Consider the following 25,872-nt stretch of genomic DNA (forward strand, 5'->3'; position numbering starts at 1 on the left):
AGCCATTGGTAAAACAATGGTACCCGGTGGCACTGGGGCTCAAACCCTGCATCTTTCGCATGCGAGGCAGATGCTCAAGCCACAGGCAACCATTGCAGTGCCACAATGAAACACACACGCAGTAAGGTGCACATGTTGTCCGGGCAACCACAGGAAGTCTCCATCTCTTCTCTTGAACCTCTGGCTGACTTCTCCAACATTCTTCACATTAAAGCATCTCTCTCTCTCTCTCTAATAGGTTTGGAAATGCATGCTGAAATATGCATTTTGCTATTTTACTCTATGAGAAAGTGTGGCTTAAAGCAGACACCCTGCCTTTGCAAGAGTTCCTTCTTTACAGACTTTTTAAAAAGTTTAACACACCTACGTCAAAAACAAAGAAAGAAAATAACAGTATTACTAGTGACCAGTTTGTCTATTAGCATTTTTTATAGCATTCACATAAGCATTAAACCTTACCTATAAATGACAAGCAACACCAGGCAACATGACTGATCATATATTCCATCAGCTCACAGCTGCAACTGCGGTGATCTGACTTAATCACTTATAGTGTCAGCTTCTTCAACCCTGCTTACAGTGCTTCTGCATGGTGTCACCACAGCATGTCTAAGTTGCAAGAAAACTACAAAATTAGGCAGCACACAAAGACGTTAAAACTGCATGGAAATTTTATTTTTTGTAAATGGAACAACTGGCTAAACGTATTCCACAAGCATTAAGGGTTTTATTTACAGCGCCGGCAGCAGTAACAGCTTACATTATCCACTCAAACAATGACTATGTACAGGCGCGGACAGAAGTAAACGGAGCGCGCCACACAGGAAAGAACTGCGCGTCAGCGACGTCTAGCCAAACCAGACATAAGCTCAAAATCGGAACGCGCATATGCAGGCCCCCTACCGGCGCAACCCTCTCATAGTTCCACTTGCCTCGCATTTGGCCGGTGTCAGGGTCGCCCTGATGATGATTATTGTCGGATGGTGGCGCCCTTTGTAGCGAGCGGGCCTTTTGGAACGCACACACTGCTGCCTTGATGCCGCAAATCCCACGGGGGCGACACTACCATTATGCCGTTTCATCTGAGACAGCTGTAGGCGCGTTTCCATCGCAAATAGCGCACGCCCTTCGAACTCTAGTAGCCTCCGGGATTCATTTCCGCCTCTCAATCGACCAAATATACTCAAAACACTCGATCCACCACCGCAGTTTCGGGTTCTTTTAATACAGTTACCGCTCATTTTCGGTTTGCTAATACGTGGAACTGATGGAGCGGCAAAGCATGCGCCCTGTGTGTCTGGCCTGCAGCACATTGCTCATGCATTGAAACCTGGCCTAAGAGGTCAGCTTAAAATAAGACGAAACCGCTGCTCTTGGCGCTTTTTGCAGTGCGATCCAGCGTCACAAGTATAGTGACTGCTTCCAAAGGTGCTGCATGCAGCTGCTGAGTTGCCACGCCTATATTGCCAAACAGACCAATGTCTATATGTAACCAGTAGCAGTGATGCAATACAGCTCGCACAGAAGAGTTAGGATCGCTTGTCGGTGTCTGTCGTGGCCCATTCCCTGATTAGTGGGCGCACGCGGGTTCTTATATTCCGAATTTCGCACATGGGGCACGCAACAGTGACACACCGCTGCAGCGGCATTCACGTGGGTGAGACAGCTGCAGCTTGTAGACTTCCTAAGATCCGAAGGTGTACGCAAGGTGCTTACCATGAGCTCTGCTCCCCGCTCCGCACATGACAGCGCGATACGCAGCGCGCTGCTCAGTCGCGATAAGAGCAGGTTCCAGTATAGGGACAGTGTGCTTCGCGGGAGACAGGCAGGGTGCACACACTAGTGCGGCGTCGGCGCCTGGCAGGGACAAGGCAAATCATCAGTGATAACTGTAAAAAAGTAACACAAACTGCAGCAGTACGCCGAGTGTTTCGAGCGCGTTTGGTTGCGAGCGAGACGCAGAAGAGCCCCAGCGGCAGCAAGAGTTCGAAACACGCGGGTTATTTGCGGCGCAAATGCGCCTCCAGCTGTCTCACTCGAAGCGGCTTAATGGTAGAGCCATCCCCGCACAATTTGCCTTATCAAGAAAAAGGTCTGTGTATTCCGAAATGCTCGCTAGCTACACAGAAAGCGACCATCCAATCATCATCATCAGCAGCACGACATAGACGCCGGACGAATGCGAGGCAAGCAGACCATTGAGAGGGTTGCGCCGGAAGGGAGCCTGCACATGCGCGCAGCGATTTCGAGCTTTCGTCTGGTTCGGCTAGGCGGCGCTGACACGCAGTTGTTTCTTGTGCGGCGCGCTCCGTTTACTTCTGTCCGCGCCTGTACAGCAATGAGGAGGTCAAAGCACCTTCTTTTTCCCACTGATTATGCATTAAAAAAACTCATAAATTTCACCGTCCTAGGGTGCAAAGTGAAAGCTATCTGTACCTCCCTCCCACTTCCCTATTCCTCTTTACACCATGACAGCGCAAGCTCCATGGGACCCCATGTTCAGTGGTAATGGCGTTCCGCTGGCACAGCACAGCCAGTGCCTCCTGTATACTTTCTGTGCCTGGGCGAACGCTCTCCTCAGGCCGTCGGGCGCCGGCTCCGCCGCCGCCCGCGGCTGCCGCATGGCGGCGCTGTGCGAGTAGAATACGTCTGCCGCGTCGGGTGCCTCCGCTCTCTTCGAGAATACGAGCAGCTGGGCTGGCGCTGATCGGCCGCGCGCAGTACGATTCTTGCTTTTGCATTTGCATGCGTGTTTAATTGCATTCATGCTTTCCTGAGGCTTTTTCAAGTTCGTATTCCGCATGCAATCTGTCCCTATGTATTTAGAAGCGCTAAAAAGAAAAAGATGTGGGCATACCCGTGAATTTCTCACAGACGAGACGTATCATGCGATTCTGATCACTACCTATTCCACAGTGGTGTGTGTCAAATATGTGCTGACAGAAGAGAAGTTCATTTTCATCCCCACCCGAAAATTCAACAGCGATCCAATTGAATCCTGTTTGGCTGTTTGCGAATGCCATCCGGGTGTAATGACATGTTGGATGTTCAGGCTGCACTGTCAGGTCTCGGAAAGCTACTGAAGACCATGATCGCTGCGTCTAATTCAGCATCCAATACTGCCCACAAAGAATGTGCATGTCAAGGCTCATACCCGCTGATCTCTCTTCTGCCAACCAACTTCTACCTCAGCTTCAATAAGCCTAGCTCCCCTGACGTCGACTGTGCAAGCATCGCGGAGGCTGTTGAAAGAAAGATTGGTGCTTAAGAGGCTTACTACCACAATTTTGCCACAGCACCTGCCATCGCTTCAGAACTCGGCTACTGCTTATGTGGGCGGTTACATTGCACGAGTTGTCGGCAAGGATATAGAATGCGAGAACTGCCTTAGTTTGTGTACGAAGCCGGTTAGCAACCAGCCACTCTTTCAGTTCACCCGCAACCAAGACCAAGATGGGCTGCTCTACCCATCAGATCAACTTCTCTTCGTTCTCGACACAATAAGAGCTTGTGCTGACCACGACCTGCAGGAAGATGAGACCTTGCAAAAGCCTCTCACTACATTAGTAGAGCACACTGTCCCAGCTCTTTGTGCTTCAAAGTTGCTAAGTGCAAGAGCAATGGCAGCAACGAGCACAAGCTTAAGCTCATGAATCGGTTCTTTTCCTGAGGCCGCTCCTCTGCAACTACGCATTCAATGTTACTGACAAGGACTAGTTAAACATTTTGCAAAAAAGCCCCTTTCGCGAAAGTATGCGAAACTGTGAGAGTGGCATATGCTTTACTGCCATGTGGGAGTGGTATTCCACAACAAACGCTTTTTTTTTTTCGACTTGGAGTAAGTTTTGAGTCACAATGCACCGATATTGAATACATGAACCCCTAAATCTTTTTTTTTATTCGAGAACTGTGCCATGAGGCATAAGTTGAAAAAAGGGAAGGAATGCGGGAGATAGAAAGTTAAAAGAAGGACTGAAGACCCGTTGCGCTGAGGTAGTCTGCGCAGTGTTATCTTCGGGCAGATGGTGCAGCGCCTCACATTACATAACTGATGGCACTGACAGCAGGGCGCATTTTTCGCGCGTACCGCTCAAGTTGAGCGTCAACACTGCGACTCGAGAAACAGTGCTGCAGGAAAGTGCGCGGCCGATCAAATGACGAAACCACATGGCACAGCTGCACATTTGCTGGCGCCAAATGAGGCTTCGGTGGCGACAATGGAAACTCAAAAATTTTACTAAGGAAATGCGGGATCAGGTATCGCTTTGGATGCAGTCTAACGGCTTTACGTGCTACTGAATTAGCGCATGCCCTTCCGGCTTCCGTCGACTGTTACACGAGTAAACAGCACGCAACAGCGCTTTTTCAGCGTCCAAGCTTTCAGTATTAGCTGCTGCCAAACACTGCTTTCAAATAACGACCCTCAGACAAGCGAACTTAAAGGTGACAGAACAATTTTTCACGATTTGGATTCAAGCAGGCGCGCGCTGTCATATCAGCGCAGCAGACGACGCGCGAGCGCATTGCACAGCAATAGCCGCAAACGACATGACTGAAATGGGCCGGTTGCCCATAGCGGCAAGAGCTTCCAAGCTCCATTTTTAAAAAAAGTTTTGATTGTACTTGAAACAACATGAACGCGGTCGAAAAGTCAACGCCAGAACAGCTGCGAACGGTCTGCGTTCTATGAGCGACGGTGATGCGACGGGCGTCCTACTCCGGTGGCGGCGCGTGGAGCGAAAGTCCGTACTAGCCCCGACGGACGGCTCCCGTTGTTCGCCTCTCCTTTTCCCAGGCACAGAAAGAATAGATGAGGCACTGGCACAGCACACCAACGCCTTTTGCGTTTCGCCTCCATCGAAACGCGGCCGCCGCGGTCAGGCATTGTAAAACTCCACATATCGTACCATGCCATTCTTTCACCTCTCCCCTTAAGGCCAACGTTACTAGATTCTTGCTCAAGGCGCAGTTGAGGCGTCCGGTGAAAGTGACACTTTCAATGCGCCTTTCCTTTCTCAACAGCCAGTTTTCTTAGGCATCCCATAGGCACGCCAGCCTGGACATGACCACACAGGTTCGGGTACCCTCTTTTAACTTCCTGCAGGAGCGCCGGGCTGGGTTTTTTGGATAAAAAATGTGCTGCAACTATTCTCGAGGGCGCCAACTCCCCGGCCTACCCCGCAGTAACGCGGCAGTTTTCAAATACGACACACTATGCGGCTGACGCCAGTTCACCCTTAGAAAGTCCCCCGCATAGCTTTCGCCGTAAAAAGACCATGTACGAAGTATGCTAAATTGCTCTCGATCCTTACAAGAACACCAATATTGCATGAAACATCGACGCGCACTTACGTGTTGACAGCTGGCGGTTTCAGTCCTGAGCGAATCGTCGTCTGTATGACAAACCATAAAAGAACCAATTTTAAACGACAGCGGCTCACTAGCAACGGCACATCTGCAAATACTTTTTAAACTACAGCGAGTGATTGTGGGCTCATACAAACGCATCTATTGAATTTCTCTTTCCAAACTATGCCTCCGTCTATTCTCCAAACCAGAGGAGGCGCTGCCCGAGCCAATGCCTCCTGAAGAACATGCCTGAAGCGTCTCCTCGATTTCAATGGGCCTCGAGATCGCCTCGACATTGCGCAGACTGGCCGCTAAGCGGCGCTAAAAAATGACCCTCAATTTCGGTTTCGATGGCTGGGAGACTGTGGTGCACGGCGCTTGATCATGCTGTTTCATCCTTTTTTAGGGCTTTGAGCAACAACTTTTAGTTTGATAACGACAAAAAAACATGTTTTTGGATGTCTCAGAGTACAGCAAATGCTTAAAAATTCTAAACTGACTTCCACTTATTACTGAAAGAGGATCATCAGTATCGATTTAGAAATCGAAAAGCGTGCTGTGCACGCCGTTCTATCATGCCGTTAGGATCTTTTGTCTACTGCATAACCAGTAACTTCTCGACGGTTTACAACAAAAGGAACATGTTCGAAACATCCATATTGCCACAAGTGCTTGAAGTGGCTAGAAATGCCGAAAAATAAGTATTTACACTGCTTGATGCATGATTGTATATTGTACTGCTGCCAATGGCAAGAAATTCACTACTTCGGACAAGCAAAAAAGGAAAAATAATCTATGAGACAGAATAAAGACAGGAGGAAGTCCGGAATTACCTGAGCTCTCAACTGTAGCCAGGTGACTCGTGCGAAAAGAGGACTGCATGGCCCTCAATGGATGGAAGCCGGAGACGTCGCGGTAACCTAGCTGCCTGGGGAGTCGTAGGCCCGCTGGGGGCACATCCCTCATATCTAATGTTCTTAGAACGTTGCGAAGTGCGCGTCTGTTACAATCTTGCTGCAGAGCATTGCGAGAGATATTTCGATCGGGTGAAGCAGATCTTGGAAGGCCCAGCCTGCGCTGTTTCTGGTCATTTTTCTGAGCTTTCGTCGAACGATACCTCCTTGAATAACGTTGACAAATTTCAAATAAACCCATATGCCCCTTTTTGATGTTGTGCTTGGCTGCCAGTTCTTTCTTCTAATTACCTTGAGCCGTTTTTCCCGGAGTTCTAAGTCGGCAGGAATTTCATGTAACGAAACGCAGGGCTTCTTGTTTCGCTGACTGGACATGAAAACGGAACGTAACAGCAATGCATTTTCGCTCGCTACTCCCTCCAGCAACTGCAGTCATCGACGCGTCACTTGTCAAACGGTAACACTAAACACACCACACAAATAATATAAGAAACAGCGCACCAGAAGACATACTTTTTGCCAAGACCTACAGAACTACAGACCTGCACACTTTTCACTGCTCCAGCGCGCACCTTCTAGTTCATGTTTTTGCCGCTAGGGTAGGGCAGCTACGGGCGGCGTGGCGCTACAAATAACCTGTTCAGCAAAGTGGCGACGGTTCTATTACTTCAAGGATGTAATAGTTTTGTCATTTGTCTATGTTTTGAGTATTCATCATTCATCCATTGCCTTAGCAAAGATGCCGGAAAGTCTCACGCATGCATGCGCGCAAACAAAATATTCACCGCTAGGATTTGAAGAAATGTTATATTTGCATCGTTAATTACTAGGTATAAAAATAATAAGACAGGACAAAGTCACAGGGAGGAAGTGAGAGGAGAAAAATTATTTGTGAAAAGCTGACGATGATGATGATGATGACAAACAGGTCGATTGAGCGTCCTCAGCGGCTAAGAAGTTAACGAAAGTTGGCGTACGCAGTCCCATAGGACCCCGCCAAATGTGCAGGTCTCTAGTTCAGTAGGTCTTGCTTTTTGCTGCAACTAGAGTCACTAAATAAAGTCTTCTTTATTTAGTGACTCTAGCTGCAACGATATAATAATAATTGTTTTTTTTTGGGGGGGGGGGGGGGAGGAAATGGCGCAGTATCTGTCTCATATATCGTTGGACACCTGAACCGCGCCGTAAAGGAAGGTACAAGGGAGGGAGTGAAAGAAGAAGGGAAGGAGGTTCCGTAGTGGAGGGCTCCGGAATAATTTCGACCACCTGGGGTTCTTTAACGCGCACTGACATCGCACAGCACACGGGCGCCTTAGCGTTTTTCCTGCATAAAAACGGAGCCGCCGCGGTCGGGTTCGAACCCGGGAACTCCGGATCAGTAGTCGAGCGCCCTAACCACTGAGCCACCGCGGCGGGCTGCAACGGTAGTCAAGAAAATTCTGTGCTGCCTGCGTGTCGTCTGCTAGGATGGATGGATGGATGGGTGGATGGATGGTTACAGCTGAACCCTTTAAATCGGCCGGTGGCTCAAGCCACCTAGCCATGACTTATGAAATTTTACTCTTGTCTTGATTTTAGCCACCAATCAGATAACCTTCGCTTGGTTACTTCTACCCGCTTAAAATCTACTTTCCCTTCACTGTCCTTAATCCCCAATGCCTTGGATGAATCAGCCTCGCTGCTTTCCACTGTAGGGTGAAGCCCTTTACAGAAAACTATCAAGTGCTCAGCCGTTTCCTCCTCCTCTCCGCACGCAACGCACAACGTGTCTATCTCGTGGTACCTGACTATATTTCAGGTGATTTTAGAGGGTCATCTGACAGCGCCGCCGTACGGCGGACGCGCGCTCTACGGCGGGAAGAAAAACCCCTGACGATTCAGGTGCTATGCATAGAGGTCGAAATAATAATAATTGGTTTTTGGTGGAATGGAAATGGCGCAGTATCTGTCTCATATATCGTTGGACACCTGAACCGCGCCGTAAGGGAAGGGATAAAGGATGGAGTGAAAGAAGATAGGAACGAATAGGTCCGTAGTGGAGGGCTCCGGAATAATTTCGACCACCTGGGGATCTTTAACGTGCACTGACATCGCACAGCACACGGGCGCCTTAGCGTTTTTCCTCCATAAAAACGCAGCCGCCGCGGTCGGGTTCGAGCCCGGGAACTCCGGATCAGTAGTCGAGCGCCCTAACCACTGAGCCACCGCGGCGGGGCCCAAACGTTATTTCAACCCAAGACGTCGCATCCGGTTTAAAAAAAGACGTCACGTCTGGCAATTTTTTTGCTGTTTGAGTCATGTTTGAGTCGAGCCGAGCCACTATGGCTGGTTGACGGAAAGAGCGCGCGATCGTGTTGCACATAATTTGTACTTGCTATCTTTTGGTATGCACATACTGAGTGATTGCCCGTTATCTGACACTCGGCATTCCGTTGTCAACTCCCTTGCGCCCGAATATTTTGTGTTAGCAGATAAGCGCTGAGCCCGCTTGCCCGGCAGTGGACCCAAAGGCCCGGAGGGAAAGAAAGACTCATCTGTTTTTTCGTAAGTTCTGCTCAAAAGCAGTGTGCAGTTCAACAGAAAAGAGCTTGCGCTAAGCGTGTTTTATATCTTTTGTCAACCCAGCCCAACGTAACTCATGGTCATGTAAAACACGCATAATTACCATATTCTGCGTGCTCCCGAAAAAAGGCGGGAAACTTTCGGCAACAGTCCAGTTGAACTAACCGTTTGTGCGATGAGTTTTGTACGCGGTCCGATTTTGTGTGGCCCCCGCGGCTGGGAAAGTCTGTAGAGTGTTGACTTAATGCTGCACTTTACAATTGTGTGCTGCTGTTACAATTCGCTTTCTAAAACAAATGCAAAAATTGCGGCAAGATAAGCGATTACGCTTTGGTGTCTGCAGCGCGAAACATGTTCTTTGCAATTGATATTTATTTCAGAAAATAGGACTTTAAAAACTGACTGGCAGTTTTGTGGCTTGCACGGACCTTCCCGATTTCTGCTTCGAGTCCGGCGTTGGCTTGCTGGCGCAGAGGCTGAACAAATGGGACGTTAAAATGCTGAGGCAGCAAAGGCTCTAAGGCGCCACAAGGTGAGCCCTCAACCTTCTGTGAGAATTTTAAAATGAGTGCTGTGCCACCTGCGTCGAGCGTTGGCTTTACGTGGGAAAGGTGCTTGGGCCCAGGTAGCCAACTAGAATGGAGCGCATGAGGCAACTGGAGAACCAAGCTTAATTTTAAGGCCTCTAAGCTTAAATAGGACATATTGCCGGGCTAGTTGGTAATGATCCATTCTTGTTGACAGCGCGTTAAAGCACAGGGACAGAAGAAACTCAGCGCCTGTGACGTCGTCCTCTGTGTTTCTTCTGTCCCTGTGCTTTAACGCGCTGTCAACAAGAATGGATCTAAGCTTAAGACCTTTTTACAGCTGATGGTGTAAAGAGCCCTTAAAGAGATGAACATTGTGGGCAATGTGCTTGATGTCCTTTGACTGTTTGGAAGCTTGTGAGGTGCATAAAGCTCGCAAGACACTGTTGCAGTGTGTGACAGGTCATTGTGGTGATATTAGAAGAAGACATAGTGCAGCACAATGGGACAGAGAAAAAGAGCACACAGGATAAGCGCTCGTCCTGTGTGCTCCTTTTCTCTGTCCCATTGTGCTGCGCTGTCTTCCAATATGCTATACGAACAAGCCCAAACTACAACTTTGTTAAAGGGAGACTGAAGCACTTTTTGCAAAAATTGGGCTTGCGGCGGCCCCTTAGAGTTTTTGATGCTGCAAACTCGAATATCGAACTAAAATTGGGTAAAAACAAGCGCTAATTGTCGTTTTTAGCAGAAATACGCAGCCGGCGCCTCGGGGCACATCGCGGGTCGCGCCACCGCCTCTGATTGGCCACGAAGACGTGACGACATTTCGAGGACCGGCGAAGCTGCCGATATGGCTCCAGTGCTGCGTAGGCTGCGTTGCGTGCTGATTGCAGCTCTTCACGCTGTTGTAAAAGCAATTATAGGACAATTTTGACACTCACGTGAACATCGGTGTTTCACTGTATGTGTTCGTACCAGTTGCGCACACAAACGACGCAGCATCTCCGTGGCGGGGAGCGAAGAGCAGCCAGGAACGTCTACCGTCTACAACTGGGTGCCAGTTGTGCATAACCGTATTTTCGCTGTGGCTGCAATATTACTCATTCATAGCAGGTGTTTGTATGCATGCACAGAATGGAAGATGAGTACTTCTGCTGCATTTATTACCAAGTGCCAGAAATCGCTAGGAGAGACCTGCTCTGTGCGGCTACTGCGAAATTTATGATAGCCTGTGGTTTAACGCAACAATTCCTGAAAAAAAAAACAGCAATGCTCACTAATGAGTGAGAAATTTGAATCAACTCTGGGGGAAATTTTAGCACTTTTCATTCACAGACTATAGCGAAATGCAGTGTACTTGCTGTTTGGCTCATCTGAAAACAAATGAGAAACAGTCTACGCTTTCTACCAAGTTGTCTCCTGGATACAGTCTGAGAAAACCACCTTTTTTCTGTGTTCCTGCAGAGAGAGGTTTCTACAGAGGTGTGTGTTGTTTTCAGTGCTTGAGGTTTTTGCAAAGTGAGAGCAAGAAAAAGGGCTGTTTGGAGTGAGGACTAATTTAAATTAGCTGGGTCTGCTGAGTTCTGGTAGGTTTTCTTGCAATCACTGTGCAGGAACCTGGCACTAATGTGATTGACATGAAGAAACCACATGGCAAAAAACCAGAATTTTATTCCGCTTTGAAGCCAGGAAAAAGCATTCGTGGTCCTCTAAAAATGTTAATAAGGTGCATTAATTTGTGAAGATTGGCAGAACATCTCTTACCATTCAGCGAGGTCACACAAGATAATTGTGTCCCAATACCAACCTGCAAGATAAGACAGCAGGGATTACACGGGTTGTAACTTCAGTCAATGACCGTTGCCATTGAGCAGTCATATACAAGCTGGCCGAGCATTGTTCTGCTATAGGTAGTAGGCTACAGCCTCCTGGCATCCAGCATTTCAGTGACTGCTTGTGATGATCCACTACGCCAGCAGCAACAAAACAGTTAGGCACATGTTGAACCAATATCAAGTTGCATTTTACTACACTGAATAGCTGTATTGTGGCATTTATTGCCGCCGGTGCCAAGCAAGTATGCCTGAGTTAGCAAAACTTCATTCCTTTATGGGGAGTTGACGACGCTGCCCTAAATTTCTCGATCACTTCAGGCTTTTCAGTATGACAAAAAGAATAAGGCAGTTAGGCTGAACTAACACCAACTTGAAAGATGCAGCTGCAGGGATTAAACAAATCGTAGCTTCTACAGCTGAATGAGTTCGCAAGTCCACTTCAAAAAAGATTTTACGTCAGCTAAATTATTTTTTAAAATCTAGGGCATAAATGCAAATATGAGGGCTCCATGCAGTAATTATACGCTCGCAGCATATGGATACATGCACAGTAGACACTTGTTCAGGGAACTGAAATAAAAGAGAAGGTCTGTTTGGCTTATCGAACGCTTAGAAGGGCAAGCTAAAGCAATAAAACTCTAATCATGTCAGAATTGCTACTGCGAATAATAAAATAAATTAAACAGTCACAGAAAAAACAAAAACCATGTTGGAAGCTTGTTGGCAATGCAAAACCTACTTGTGTCAAGGACAAAAAATCACCTCTGAAGATCTGTAATTGGGGTGAAACTTTCCTTTGTAGTCTGGCCTAGCATCTAGCTGTCTCCCTAGTATGACTTTGGATTGAGGTAGTTGGTCTGTTTGCAGTTCATGCATGGTTAAATGGTTGGACATAGACATCCAACACTGGATACAATGATGGATACAATATCGTTCAACTAAATTTTGTGAAAGATTGAGCTACGTCTACAGTCTGGTGGAAAGTGCCATAGTCGAGGGCTAACACACTGAACTCCTAGCTATAAATGTGCCTTGTTTCCATTTTTTCATCATCATTGCCCTTCCAATCAATAAGGCCCAAAAAATTGCAACATGTTTACAGCAAAAATGCAGAGCAGAAAGGTGGCAAGAAAAAAGTTTTTTTTCTGCTTACCAAATGACTATTCCATGAAGCACACTAAGCAAAATGATTAAGTCTTCTTTCGTGCTAGCCTGCAAATTGTCGAGAAATGCAGAAGCATAGCGCTTTTAAGATCATGCAGATACTGTCGTATACCATATGGTTTGTTCACCACAGTCTGTCGCTAGTAATATTTTCTCGAAGACAGCAATGGTTGCTAAATATGTGGTAGTAGTGCATTGGTTCTTCTTTCGTAATGGCAGATAAGAAGTACGGGAGATTTCAATCTTAAAAAAATAAAATGAAGGGAGAGCCTCAGTCCAGCGACCAACGTTCCAACAAGAGGACCTGTCTTTGTCAGGTCAAGTGCGGTCATCATTGGCGGAGGTTATATAGGCCCTTCACTCTAAGGAGGATGGACTGGGGTTATGGTGGGGAGTGGAGTGAGGAGGGTGGGAAGATGGCGCACTTGGTCTTCAAACAGCTCTTGTCTGGCCATGGAGGCTATCACCTACAGGTAGGAAAGAAGCAGGTTAATAGCCACACTGACATGAAAGGAATGCAAAAACAGACCCCCCCCCCCTTCCCCCCTTTTCAAAAAATATGCAACAGAATCAAAATGAACAATGGCAATAAAACAGCAAAAGGTAAAAAAAAGCTAAAGGAAAAAAATGCTATAAAGGAAAGGATAGAGGCGTTAAAGTGGTTATCAAGGTTGCATTCTTTTCCTTTATAATCTACGCAATCCCCAGCATATAGTGCACAGTGGTCTACATACTTTCTAGTGGCTGCATGATTTTTCCTACTCTGCCTTATGTTTAGTAATATCTGTTTTTCTTTTTTTTTTTGACGAACCAAACATTTTGGTAACTAGTTTTTCCTAATTAAAGTATACGGTGCATGTCATCACATCCTTTGCTGTACATTTTTACCTGTCACAATGGCTATCAAGCCACATTCAGATTTGGGACATGCGGTAAACCCCATACTACTTACCAGTATTTTCTCTGCAGATGGTAAGAAACTGATCATTGTCTGTTGAACCTTGACTTTCTTTTCTCGACCAGGTTCTCTTTTGGGGCCTTTGGAAAACTGCTGCTGAGTTGTGGACGAGATTCTGGAGCAGTTTTCCTCTCCTGAGGCTGCATGCTCTCAGCCATGGCCACAACCTTGTCGAGGAGGCGTTTGACGTAGCCTGTGTGAGCATTCCATCTTGTAGCTTGTACAATATTCACTTTCTTCGTGATCAAATAAACTAGGTGGTGCAAGCTTACCATGAGTGGGTGGCTCCTTTACTGGACAAGCTGTTGGGTCACCACCTGCTGCCTTTGGGTAACGCACACACCATCGAAGTGTGCCACCCTTTGTGCGTGCCTGACCACGTCCACTGTTCTCGTTGTATTGAAGTACAGCAAGTTGGGTCCTGAAAAAGTTGCATAGGACAGTGTGAAAACGTGTTACCTTGTAACATATGTAAACAGTCCAACTGTAAAGATCGTGTGACAAAAGAAGGCCACTGATGGGCGTTGAGCACAACACCATGTTAGCAATTAGTGCTTGAAAGCACCATGAGCACACGTGATGAAAATACTGGAGGAGCAAAGTACTACTTTTGAAGAGCTATGAGAACAAAGCATCGCCTCAGTTGCTGGGCGGATTGAAAATGAAAATGCAGTGCTTGCATGGTGAACACAGCCGAAACTCTAAATGCCCACAAAGTGTCGGCATGTAAAATCCCTTCCGATTCGGTCGACTGCGTTTTTAATTTCTGTTTAGACGACATAAGAAATGATGCAACTATTGACAATTTCAGTAAGTGTAATTTAAGATGGGCACCTGCTCATATAGTTGTGGCACGTGCCTACATGCCTTTCACTTTTTCTACAGATGCATGTCTAACATTTGTTTTGTTTAACACAATTGTTTTGTGATATCGATGGCTTCTGACTGTAAAAGTAGAGAATAGAAGACAACAGCTTACCTGGCCCTCATTCCCAAATACGAATAATGGTAGGTCTTCGGTGCAAAATGCACTAGAAGGCTATGAAAAGCCTCTAATCCATAGGTTTGATGTCTAGTAGATAGCCACGGCATGTCTTGCAGAAGGGCCTTAGAATTTGCACTGTCTTGAAGCTTCTGGAAAGCCTGTGATTCTAAAAAGAAACGGCCGTTATCATCTCTTTGTAAAGCTCTAAGTGTGCGGCTTGCTGTATGCTTTGCATCAACCAGTTAAAAAGTGTTTCAGTACACCTGTAAATAAACTTGTGTTCAGTAATGCACATCTTATAAGTTTCGATAGTTTTAATAAGCATTGGTACTTGAGGTGCACTGTAATAAATGGTATGGAAGAAACTGAAACAGCCATTATTTACTTAGCTCATGAAGCTTTTCATTTAAATCCCGCTGCACTGCACAGGTTGCTGAAATCTTGGAATCCAGTCTATTACCTCAACAACCATAGGTTTCCAGCCTCTTCATTGCATTCCCTGCCATTTCCTCTTGATTTCTACTAGGATATCATTAACTCGTTTGTTCACTTACCCACCCTGCTCTCTTCATATCATAATGTTACTCTTCTCAATTTCACAGCTTGCAACATTGTACTCAATCTAAGTTCAACTTTTTTTGCTAATTTTGTTTCTGCACCATAAGTGAGTACTGGTAAGATACAGCTGTTGTACAATTTCCTCTTGAGCGATCTGGTAAATTACCATTCATGATTTCAGCATACTTGTTAAATGCACTGGTCCTTATTATTATCCTGTTTCTTTCACTCTCATGGTCTGGATCTGCGGTCATTACCTACACTAATTAGACCTCTTCCCTTCCCACTTTTAATGCTTCGCTGCCTATCATAAACCACTGCTCGCTTCAGAGACTGTTGGACGTTGCTTAAGTTCTGTGCATTAAGTTTTTAGACCCACTGTTCTGCTTTGCCTGTCGAGGTTATCGATAATGCTTTGCAGTTTGTTCCGAGTTCATTTTTCGAAAGCGCTAAAACAAAACGGACAAAGAAGGAACACACATGGACAAGCGCTCATCCCTGTCTGTTCCTTCTTTGTCCATGTTGTTTTAGCGCTTTCGAAAAATGACAAACATGCACCAACTAGCCCGATTTGCCACTCTTCTGGAGTTCCGAGTTCTTTAGCAAGGCAACGTGATCACCAAATTTCATTAACTCTTATCGCCAGTTCTTCTCATTTGAGGTCTGTGAATACCTGCTGTAAACACAGTGAATAGTACTCTAGAGATTATGTCTCCCTACCTGAAACCCTCTCTTATTGGAATTTTATTACTTTATATATCAAACCTAGATGTGCCTAATTATGCTTCCCTAGGGCCTTTCACATATTTTCATTACAAAATGTAACATACCTTCTCTGAGCCACTGCTTGGGTTCAGTGTCACCGTGCAAGCACGTGGGGAACGATGCCTGGTCGTGTGTGTGGATGTCCCTTATATGGTTAAGAAGTGACAGCCATTTGGGCACAATGAGTTCTGCTTTGCCTTCGCTGGATGCTGCCGCCCAATACAGATGGTTGCACACAGACTTAATCCAGGGTGCAAGTTCCTTGCAGTTATTTTGTTTTGCAGCTGTGTGCAGTTTCTTGGTGATACCTAAAATGCATTTAAAAAAAAATAGAACTAATGTAATATATTCCATAAATATGCTGAAAATAACATTTTATCAGCCACCGTAAAGCCGCAGCTGCTAGATACCTTTTGCCATGTGCCACACGTCGAACTCATGGGTGATTGCAGCATTGTTGTTGCGGAGAAAGCGATTGATCTGTGTATGACGGTTGGTCACCAGCACTGCTACCTTGATGCTCTCACTCTCCAGAAAAGCAAGGCCTTGTTTCAGGCCTTCTAACTCCATGCGACAGCTGCCGCCAGCATGATTGGACTGTGGAATGATAATGGCAAAGGATATTGAGTGATGTGCAGCGTGTCTACCAATTAAAAAAAAAGACTGCATGTATTGAGGTCTCTCCTTCCCAGCTGTAACTATTTTTGAGAAAATAAATCTTTGTATTTCTAACAATGGTAGCGCTGCACTGATGCTTCATCTACCAGCACGGGGATTCAAGGCTAAGCCAATGATAATGCATGCTCTGTAGAAAGAAGTCATGATATTTAAATGTTGCGTTACAGTTCATTTGGCGGCATTAGTGAGCTATAGAAATTTACAGAACGTTGTTGTAGCAAAGTGGAAACGCACCTGCACGACTTCAAAATGCAAGACTTTGTGGCGTTCAACGTCCATCAGAGTATATGTGCCATATTTAGCACTAAATCCTGGTGAATGAGCCCGTCCATCTCCAGCAAGGTGCACCTGTTGGCCTTGCAGCTCTTGCAGCAGACTTTTCTGCTCTTCTTTTCAAACCTGAAAAAAAACAGTGCGCATTGAACCTTGGCCATGCAAAGAAAGCTGGAAACTTCTTCACAATGACTCCTTACCCTGTCAATTGCAGGCCACAGATATGAACGCTGGATTCCAAAAAAGTACCTATTGCTCACAACTGGCCCACCAATTGAAGCCAGCATTCTCAGTGTAGCTGTTGGGTTGCTTCGAGAGAAGAGAACTGCTGCGCAAAGCTGCAGGTTGAGCATCGGCTGCTGTTTTTCGACGTCCTGATTACACGAGTAAACGAAATGGTCAGATGCACACTCCCCATAAACTTCTAGAAGTGTGCCTTCACACTCGAATCTGACTGTACGAGGTGCGAGGCACTCTGTGCACAGTAGAAAAAGCTTCCAAAGGTACTTCTGCACCAAAAAAATTTTGTTGCCAGGTTCATCTGGGGAGTTTGCGACACATCCCTGCCTGGAAACGAATGGGCAAATTTTCAATCGCACTGGACAGCCTAAACACGCTACCTTGCATGAAAAACATTAGGAGTGAATGTTTATGGCACCAGAGTGAAAGTAAGGCAAACAGGTTTTTATCATACTGTTAATAAATCGCATACTTCTCCAAATTCTTCACACGGACTGTAGTCCTCATCATCGTAGTTCTCATCTCCACCTTCGTCTTCTGTGCTGTCATCATTTTCAATGGCCCCTCTTTGGATTGGCATGGTCGTTTGAGTGGCTACATTTGTCATGGGGCTGCCAACCTGAATGCCTAAAAATCATGTGATATGTGCAGCTACATTTAGTAGTTATTACCACTGCACGCAACATAGAATATGCGGAAATTTTAGTACAACTGAAAACCTCTGTAACGCTTTGCCTCCTTCCCCGTCATTATTGTACAAATGCATGCATCAAAAATGTACGCTGATTGTGGAGGCACATACCGATAGATACAGTGTGTGGTTTTGTCTGAGAGTGGTGTGATGTCATGCTTCTTTTCACACATGCCTGTACAGCTGTGCTTTTTGTCGCTGGCCGCATCGTTGCTTGGACAGACTTGTGTCTTCCCTCACAAGACTCTGTCAGTTTGACTTCCAGCGTTACATCATATGCTGAATCTGCAATAATGAGCAGGTTATCATATAATGTGTAAGGCGTCAATGCCTTGCATTACTCTGCTTGCTGAAGATTGGCCATTACCAGTGAGAGCGAGGATACTTAGTGAATTTTCCATGCCGAAGTTTTCATGTCGCATTGCACAAAGATCTGCTCCAGCTTCTGTTCTGACATCTGCAGCACAGACAGACATGATTTGATGCACAGTATAGGCATGCACAACTAAATGTTCAGACTGAATGTAGCGTCATTACCTGTTGAGCTACCAGAGGGACTGCCCAATTTTGGATCAAGTTTTTCCACGCATGGTCCTTCTCCAAGCAGTTCTGCAAGGACCTGAAAGGATAAAAAGCGTACTGGATTACTGAATTGCTCTTTACTGAGAACTTTTCTATCAAAGCAAGAAAACTGCGTATGTGAAGTCGTTCTCGGCTGTTAGGTGATCATCGAAATGTATGTTTACATCGTAAGAATACTATGACGCCTGCCGACTTATCGCATTTGCATAACCACATCGGAATTAGACAGATTTAAAAAGTGTGAAGCTATCGGTTAGGGACATAAGGGAATAGCGAGGCGCCAGTGCGCATGCGCAGGACCATTACCATTATAATTGCCCGTCCCGTCTGCACGCGAGGAATCATCAGCAGTGTTTCATTGATGAGTTAAGTGACGTTTAGCGCAGGGGTCTCTATAGCATATCCCCTTGCGCGAGAAAAGGAAACCCGAGTACAGCCACGCGGCGCTGTGCCCGTACCATCGCGGGATCGCTCTCCGCGTGCGCTACTCGCGGTCAATGCTTCATGCAAAGCTCCACACGCAAATGAGACCCGAATTGCCGCAGAGTAATGAATTTAAAATCTGAAGTAGAAGCACTCACCTCATGTTTCCTTCTTTTAGCAAATGCACTTCTTGGCGATGGTGGCATGCTTCTTTTGTGCAAAAATAGTGAAAGAACCGCGTAATGGTTCAGCCGTGCCCCTTTGACAGAAACCCCTAGCGATCGCATTAGGGACAAGCTCTGCGCGTAGTCGCTGTCACAAAAGTGCTTCGAGCAGAGTACGCTTGCTTTGGTCGGCTTGAAACTCTCCCTCTTCACAGCAACGACCCACTGCGCTGCGAGCTTTTGATCTTTCGGTAAAGTGTGGAAGACGACATCGTCGCGGCCGTAGGTGCTCGTACACCCGAACGCACAGCAGTACCTCATGTTAGGTCGGCTGCACGTGGTCGGATGCTCAAAACTTGGCTGAAATACTTTGGGATTACAACCACAACGCAGGCAACACGAGGAACAACGCGCGCTGAAAGCACGTTCGGGTGACTTGGAGGGTCTCCGGCTCCTCATAATGACGTCACACGGGCCGACAAGGAAGAGGTTTTCCTCTCTGCTGTTCTCCTCTCCTGCGCTCTCTCAGGACGCGGGAGATTTGAACGGCGCGAATTCAATCTGTGATTGTGGTGGTGCTTTTGCAACAACTGAAAAAATAACTTTACAAGCATGATCAACAATGAGTATACTTCAAAAGCCTAGAAGGTTAGCAGATTTGAAAACTGCATCAGTCTCCCTTTAAGATTGGTCATGATAGGTTTCTTTGATTTGGGTGCACTCTGCACTAGTTCTGTGAAGTTCTGCGGTGGTACCGGCAGCGTGCAACGTCAGCTCAGGCAGTTCAAATGCAGCTTGGCACTGGCCGCTTCCAAAACGAATGGTCGAGTGCAGGCCCGATTGTCCAATAGCCTTGCTGTTGTCACGAAATTTCAACCAACTGCATGCCGCCGACACCAACAACCACCAAAATCCTGAAACACTTGGAAGAATTTTCGAGCATTAAATCGCAATGAAGTTTTACCATGAACCTGCTCTAGGAAATGGTCGTTTCACAGAAAGAGAAAAAAGTCGTTGCATGTATACACACAGGCGACTTACGAATTAGCGCTGAAATGCTGCCCATGCGACTCGTCTTGACAGCTTAGGTTTTCATTATGACTCCTCAAACAATCACTCACCTCCTCTATGTGTAAGTCGAAGAAGCAGAGAAGGTATGGCACTAGTTATTTAATGAAATGGTGACAGTTATTTACTGAAAGGTTATGGCTTATGGGGGTTTAACGTTCCAAATCGACTCAGGCTATGAGGGGCGCCATAGTGAAGGGCTTCGGAAATTTCAACCACCTGGTGTTCTTTAAGGGAGCATAGACACCTAACTTTTGGGTGCGTCGTTTCTTCTTTTTAATGTAATGACGCCACTGCGGTGGCTCAGTGGTTATGGGGCTTGGCTGTTGACCCGAAAGACGTGGGTTCGATCCTGGCCGCGGGGGTCGAATTTTGATGGAGGCGAAATTCTAGAGGCCCATGTACTGTGTGATGTCAGTGCACGTTAAAGAACCCCAGGTGGTCGAAATTTCCAGAGCCCTTCGCTATGGCATCCCTCATAGCCTGAGTCACTTTGGGATGGTAAACCCCCATAAACCATAAAGCTCTCAACAAAGAACTCTCATCATTTCATTAAATAACTAGTGCCATACCTTATCCGCTTCTTCAACCTAAACATGGGCACCGCCGTATTGCTGCACTGCAGCTGCGCTTCCATTTCGGCAAGTGCAAGCCAGCCTAGAACTAGTGCTGCACTTCTTGAACTAGTGCAGAAAGTGCAGCCAAATGGAAGAGGCCTTATGATTTATGTGGCGATTTCCTTTGCATTGGGTGGGCAACAGTTTTTGTTCTAGCCATTACATAGAAAGAAGAAACAAAAAGGAAACGTGGAAACATTCACTATTAAGACAACAGCTTTCACCTGCAGACCCCAATTGAACAAAGCCTGCCTGTATAGTGAACAAAACAACTAGGCTGTCACGGATCTAGCAAATTATAATTTTGAAAGTGGGCCTCCTGCTGTGAAACTGGCAACGTTTGTGCCCCTAGAGACAAGCAGTGACGAAAGGCGAGAAGCCACAGACGAATGTATGTAGGACAGGGAGCTGAACGAGGAAGTAGTTCCCATAATTGAAGAATACATAGAAAGACAAGGACGAGACATGTTTATGTTCTTCCTTCTGTGTTCGTCGTTTTGTTTTCACAAGTTAGGAGTAGATGTTTCTTGTAGTTTCACCTTTTTAGGAAAATGGGGAGAGGATTGTTCATCTTGAGACATGTAGCCCAAAAGACAGAGCACAGGAGTGACTCACACAACATTAGTCTTTGCGTTTTGTTCCTACTGTTCTGTGTGCTTGCACCCCTTCTCCCCAAATGAGGCATTGACATGATCTTACGTGGTGCTATGCTGGTAAAAGGATGTGTGCTGCATGCATATGGGTGTGTGGCATTCAGTTTCAAGCGCCAACACACGGCTTCTAGTGAAGTAGGAATTACGGGAGGAAAAAAAGTCTCAAGGATGTAGATGAATAGCTTAGTTCTTCAGTTAGCCTTTTCTGAAAAATTCTAGGAGGTTTTAATACATGTCAGCCCACCCCTCATGTAATACTCCCTTGTGGGCCTTTGAGGTACAAATAAATTAAAAAAAGTAATGCCCTTTCAAACAGTATAATTTGCAGCTTTGGTGCAAGATTTTCGGTGGCCACTTCAGGGAGTGTTTGCCCAGAGCTTGTAGTGATTGCTTAATGGCGCTTGGTCCCAAGAACCGTACAGTTAACCAATTGCCATTGTGCCTCTTGGTGAGAAAATCTGAGAGGTCAAAATGATAATTTACCATAGCTGTGAACAGTAATGAGCTGGATGTATGTATTGCCGAAGAGAACCGAGGTCATCTGCTTGACAGTGGTAAGAATTTTGGGTTGGTTAGAGCATAGATGGCTTAACACCATCTTCCATATCTTAATAGATGTGGCATTGTTGGCATGTGTAATTAAAAATGTTTCGTTGTGTGTGGCTGGTGAGCTGTCAGCTCGAGCATGACGAAGTTGTAAGCTCAACCAGAAGTACCTGTGCTGTTTGAGCTCAGGGCAAGAGCTTTGAGCGAGGCCGCTGCACTACGTCCTTGTTGTACATTTGGCTTTCATGGTGCTGCAACTTCCTCCTTCCCCCACCTCTGTTAGGAATGTCGCCATGGGGCCGAGCGAAAGTGGTGGGGTGTAATTAGAGCAGTGGCATGGCCATAAGGTCCATCCGAACAGCACTGCATAAGACTTGTTTGCTGGATTGGCCCCACAGTCAGAACTGAGGTGAGTTATGAGTGGGCCACTGTGGAAAAAGACGGTAGAGCAGTGGAAAACATGCCACGAATGGTGGAGAGCTATAGTTTGGAGGCAACCTTTGATGCCTTTGTTGCCATTGTGGTCAAAGTTGTCTGTGAGACCATCAAGGGCAGCACCTGTTCTGAATACATCGCATAGCAATAGATCAGAGCTTCAATTTTATAGTTGGATCATGGGCCTTACTGCAGGAGGTGTATGAATCGGTTCAGATTTCACATTGGGACGCATCAAATTCAGCAACGTTAATACTCACAGGTACAGTAAAACCTCGTTAAGGCATACCTCGCGGCACTGTGGAAAAACTGTTTGCAAAGCGGCAATATTGTCACGAAGACGACGAAGCTGGCAGTGGTGCGGGAACGGAAAAGTCACGTTATAGGCCAGCGGCCATTAAAATCATCTCACTGCCATCATTCATCGCTGCTTATAATTCGGGTGGTTGCCACTTAACATTTGGTGTGAGATGCGGGGTATCATCCCCATCCTGGTCCTAGATCTTCGGAGTCCTCCGCCTGCCGTTATCGTCGGCCGTGTGCACCTGGTTCGCCCCGCTGTGCCCCAGCCCGCCGAACCGGAACCGACCTCGCCGCTCACCCCAGTCCCGTCCCCCGCCCTGACCACAAGACACGTTGACATGACAAGGCTTCCGCGATCAGAGACGCCGCCCACACGTGAGGACACCGCCCCCCTGCCCATGCCATTCGGTGAATTCAAGGGCTTCGTCCGTCAGCTACTGGCGACCTGTGTCCCGGAAGCTTCGTCGACCAGGATTCATGCACATGTATCTTTCGTCATGGCGGCCAGCACTTCTCCCCATGCCACTTCTGTTGTACCGTCCTCTGAACCAATCTCCACTGAGCACGTCTCTCCGTCGGTGTCTTTCTATTCACTATCAGGACAATCGCTCGGCAGCCCCGGGTAGTCTCACTAAAACGACGAAGCTGGCAGTGGCGCGGAAACAAAAAGGTCGCGCTATAGGCGAGCGGCCATTAGAATGATCTCACTGCCATCGTTCATCGCCGCTTATTATTCGGCTGGTCGCCACGTAACAATATGCCCAAACTGAAAGCAGCCTGAGTATATCCGTTGACCTCGTAAAAGATGATACCTGAGGCATTTCAAAGAATGCGCAGGTGAAACCTTTTAATCACATAGCTACGAGTGCAGCTTTGAAGGTACGTAAGCCAGGTCCCGTGTCCCAGCTGCTCTATTAGGCCGTATTTGAGTGAACAAGCAAGTGTCTAGCACGCATGCAGTTTTTTCCAACAGTACAAGTTTAGCTGTCTTCAGCTTCCATGTAGGCGCTACTTTCATTGGATGGCGTTTTGTCAATGATGGAAGCAGTACCAAACTGTGCTGAAGAAGTCTTGGACTGCAGTGTCTAATACATCACCAATCATGCAAAAAAAAATGAGTCTCCGCAATGCGTCCTCTGCAACAAAATACCTCCTGTAAACAGGAGGTATTTAGGAATACCTGCTCTATTCCGTGGCCTGGATTGGGAACAGTTGGGGATTAGAGTAGTTAATGGAGAATATTTTAGTAATCTGCAATTCTCAGGTGATATCGCTAAGTCGCTCAGCAGATGAACTGCAAAGCAAGATCAGTAAGCAGATTGGTGGGTCTAAAGAATTAAAGGAGTATAGACACCTAACTTTTGGGTGCGTGTTTTTGTTTGTAATGATTCGTAAGGTGTTGTTATACATGAATTACCACCTAGTATTCTCCTATAACCACTAAATAATTTATAATAGCATTTCTTTCTCGTGCTGTTTCGGTCTCAGTTTCAACAGCCGAATGAGGACTGCGACGGCAACGTGTGCTTACAGGTCACGTGAGGCATGAAAAAACTGCAATATAATCGCTGCTTCTACATTAGTTGTCATTCCGGCTCTTGAGGAAGGCTGGCTTCAGCAGTGCAGTAAATCATAACGATGAAGCAGCGATTATATGGGCGTTTTTCCATGCCTCACTTGGCACAAAAGCACTCTGACGTCACAGCAATTGTTCGGCTGTTGAAACTGAAACAGCGTGACAAAAAAAAATTAAATTATAAATTATTTAGAGGCCATGGGCAAATATCACAGGGTGATTCATGCGTAGTAGTATTTTCTGCATTGTTGTAGAGAAGAAAACATGCCACCAAAATTACATGTCTATATTCCTTTAGCACGCAGGAAACCAAATGGAAAATGCTCTTGGCCATTCCCTCCAATGCAAATGCTGTGTGGTGTATGATATTGTTACGTGGTGGCCGTCCAAAGAGTGAGGCGCGATGAACGATGGCAGAGTTATAATTTAATGGCCGTTGGCCTAGCGCGACTGCTCTGTAACGCACCACAGCCAGCTTCGCCGTCTTTGTCACAATATTCCTTTTTCTCATGGACATTGTCACATGTAGGGAACTGGGTGGTGTGTCATTGTTTGCGTAAGGACTTAAGGACACTGAGAAGTTCCCTAGGCAGCCGCTGACCACACACCACAAAAATTACTTCTGAAAAGTAGTTAAATTTTATTACTAATTACTTTCCTAGAAATCACAGAAGTAATTAAGTTACATTACAACTTACTGGTCTCAAAAGTAATGACATTGCATTACAATTACCTGCCTGAAGTAATGAAAATTACTTAGTTTAGATGCTAAAATGTTGCGCATTGGTCATAGTTTGTGCAAAATTTCTAGAGTTTTTTGTTTGCATCGCCACTGAGCTTGAAAGTGGGCGTCAGAAATTTTGCCCCTCTAGCCGCTTTGCTGATGTAGCTGAGGTCTTTGTCATATCACTCTTCAATCAGAAGTACATCATTCAATGTGTAATATGGTCCCACCATCCTGATTTTGAAGAATTTGTCATTTGCGTAAACAGCGGTAGTGCATTGACTGCTTATCCACACATCATCCCAGAAGTGCACAGGTGCACAGAGAAGCTGCCAATTCTGCTGATGTTCAATTGATTTGTTCTGGAGGCAAGTTGATGGAAATACATTGCATGTCGCTGGGATGCTGTTGCCTATCTTGCCCTTGAGTTAGAAATACGGCCTCAGATGAGGCCACAAAACCGACAACTCATGGCCAACTTTCTTATACATGTCAGTTGAGACTTCTTGTCAGTGCGGCGACGTCAAAGTAGTTGCTCAAGCACTCGCAGTGCATCTGCATGAAGGTGCCATATGGCATGCCTTGTTCATCGAGCTCTCCTGGTGGCCATGCAGTGCGTTTGTGTGGGAGACCGTATGCAGTGCAGGGAGATGTGTAGCAGTCCTGTGACTGATATGCAGACTCTTCTCAAAGGCAGTGCTGACGCCTGCACACCATCACCTCTCATCCGCGTGCGCCGCTTCCTTGGGGTGCTGGCTATTACTGCTTGCGTGCTTTTAGGACGCAAGCCTTAAGTGGCACATTAACATCGATACCCGGCGTTGTTGTCGATGTCCAGAAAAAGTGGTCCATAGCCCCCAATGACATCGTCAGCGAAGAGAAAAATTTCTTCCGAGGGTGCAGAGAATTAAACCAAGGGCCTTGAGATTGCGAGGTGATCACACAACCCATGGGCCACAAAACCGCGTTGCTTCCTGGCAAGTAATGATTCATGTAATGTATGTGTTGCCCTATGACTGCTAATGAGTAGGTGTGTCACTAGAAAGGAAGGAAACAATATAAATTAAAAAGTGAATGTTTTTCACCTTCAAAGCATGGAAGTAGTCTCTAGTGCCCTCCGTAATTTATTCTTGCTTTGGGAGTCACCGCGGTGGCTCATTGGTTATATGGTGCTCGGCTGCTGACCCGAAAGACTCTGGTTTGATCCCGTCTGCGGCAGTCTCATTTCGGTGGAGGCGAAATGCTATAGGCCCATGTACTGTGCGATGTCAGTGCACGT

The 25,872-nt window shown here is 46.3% G+C and overlaps 1 protein-coding gene and 3 long non-coding RNA genes across 4 annotated transcripts in view; 1 reads left to right on the forward strand and 3 right to left on the reverse strand.

The window, feature by feature from the left end:
* The window catches only part of LOC144114206 (uncharacterized), a 31,919-nt gene extending 25,712 nt beyond the window's left edge, over nt 1-6,207 (reverse strand). The window contains exons 1-2 of the mRNA XM_077647799.1: nt 6,183-6,207; nt 5,353-5,393 (exon numbers count right to left, since the gene is read on the reverse strand). The gene's annotated coding sequence lies outside the window, so the exon portion shown is untranslated. The remainder of the gene's footprint in view (nt 1-5,352; nt 5,394-6,182) is intronic.
* A 2,344-nt stretch (nt 6,208-8,551) lies between these two features.
* On the forward strand, nt 8,552-13,583 carry LOC144114208 (uncharacterized). Its single transcript, XR_013310979.1, has 3 exons — nt 8,552-8,807; nt 9,206-9,357; nt 13,378-13,583. It is a non-coding gene; the product is annotated as an uncharacterized LOC144114208 (long non-coding RNA).
* LOC144114207 (uncharacterized) lies at nt 13,387-16,691 on the reverse strand. Its single transcript, XR_013310978.1, has 5 exons — nt 16,533-16,691; nt 15,686-16,217; nt 14,292-14,463; nt 13,585-13,733; nt 13,387-13,505 (listed from the first exon to the last, which is right to left on the reverse strand). It is a non-coding gene; the product is annotated as an uncharacterized LOC144114207 (long non-coding RNA).
* Nucleotides 16,692-16,771: 80 nt separating this feature from the next.
* Nucleotides 16,772-17,962, reverse strand: LOC144114209 (uncharacterized). Its single transcript, XR_013310980.1, has 3 exons — nt 17,870-17,962; nt 17,614-17,787; nt 16,772-17,438 (listed from the first exon to the last, which is right to left on the reverse strand). It is a non-coding gene; the product is annotated as an uncharacterized LOC144114209 (long non-coding RNA).
* Nucleotides 17,963-25,872: the final 7,910 nt, after the last annotated feature.

Source organism: Amblyomma americanum, chromosome 1 (genome assembly GCF_052857255.1).
Source record: "Amblyomma americanum isolate KBUSLIRL-KWMA chromosome 1, ASM5285725v1, whole genome shotgun sequence".
NCBI lineage: Eukaryota > Metazoa > Arthropoda > Arachnida > Ixodida > Ixodidae > Amblyomma > Amblyomma americanum.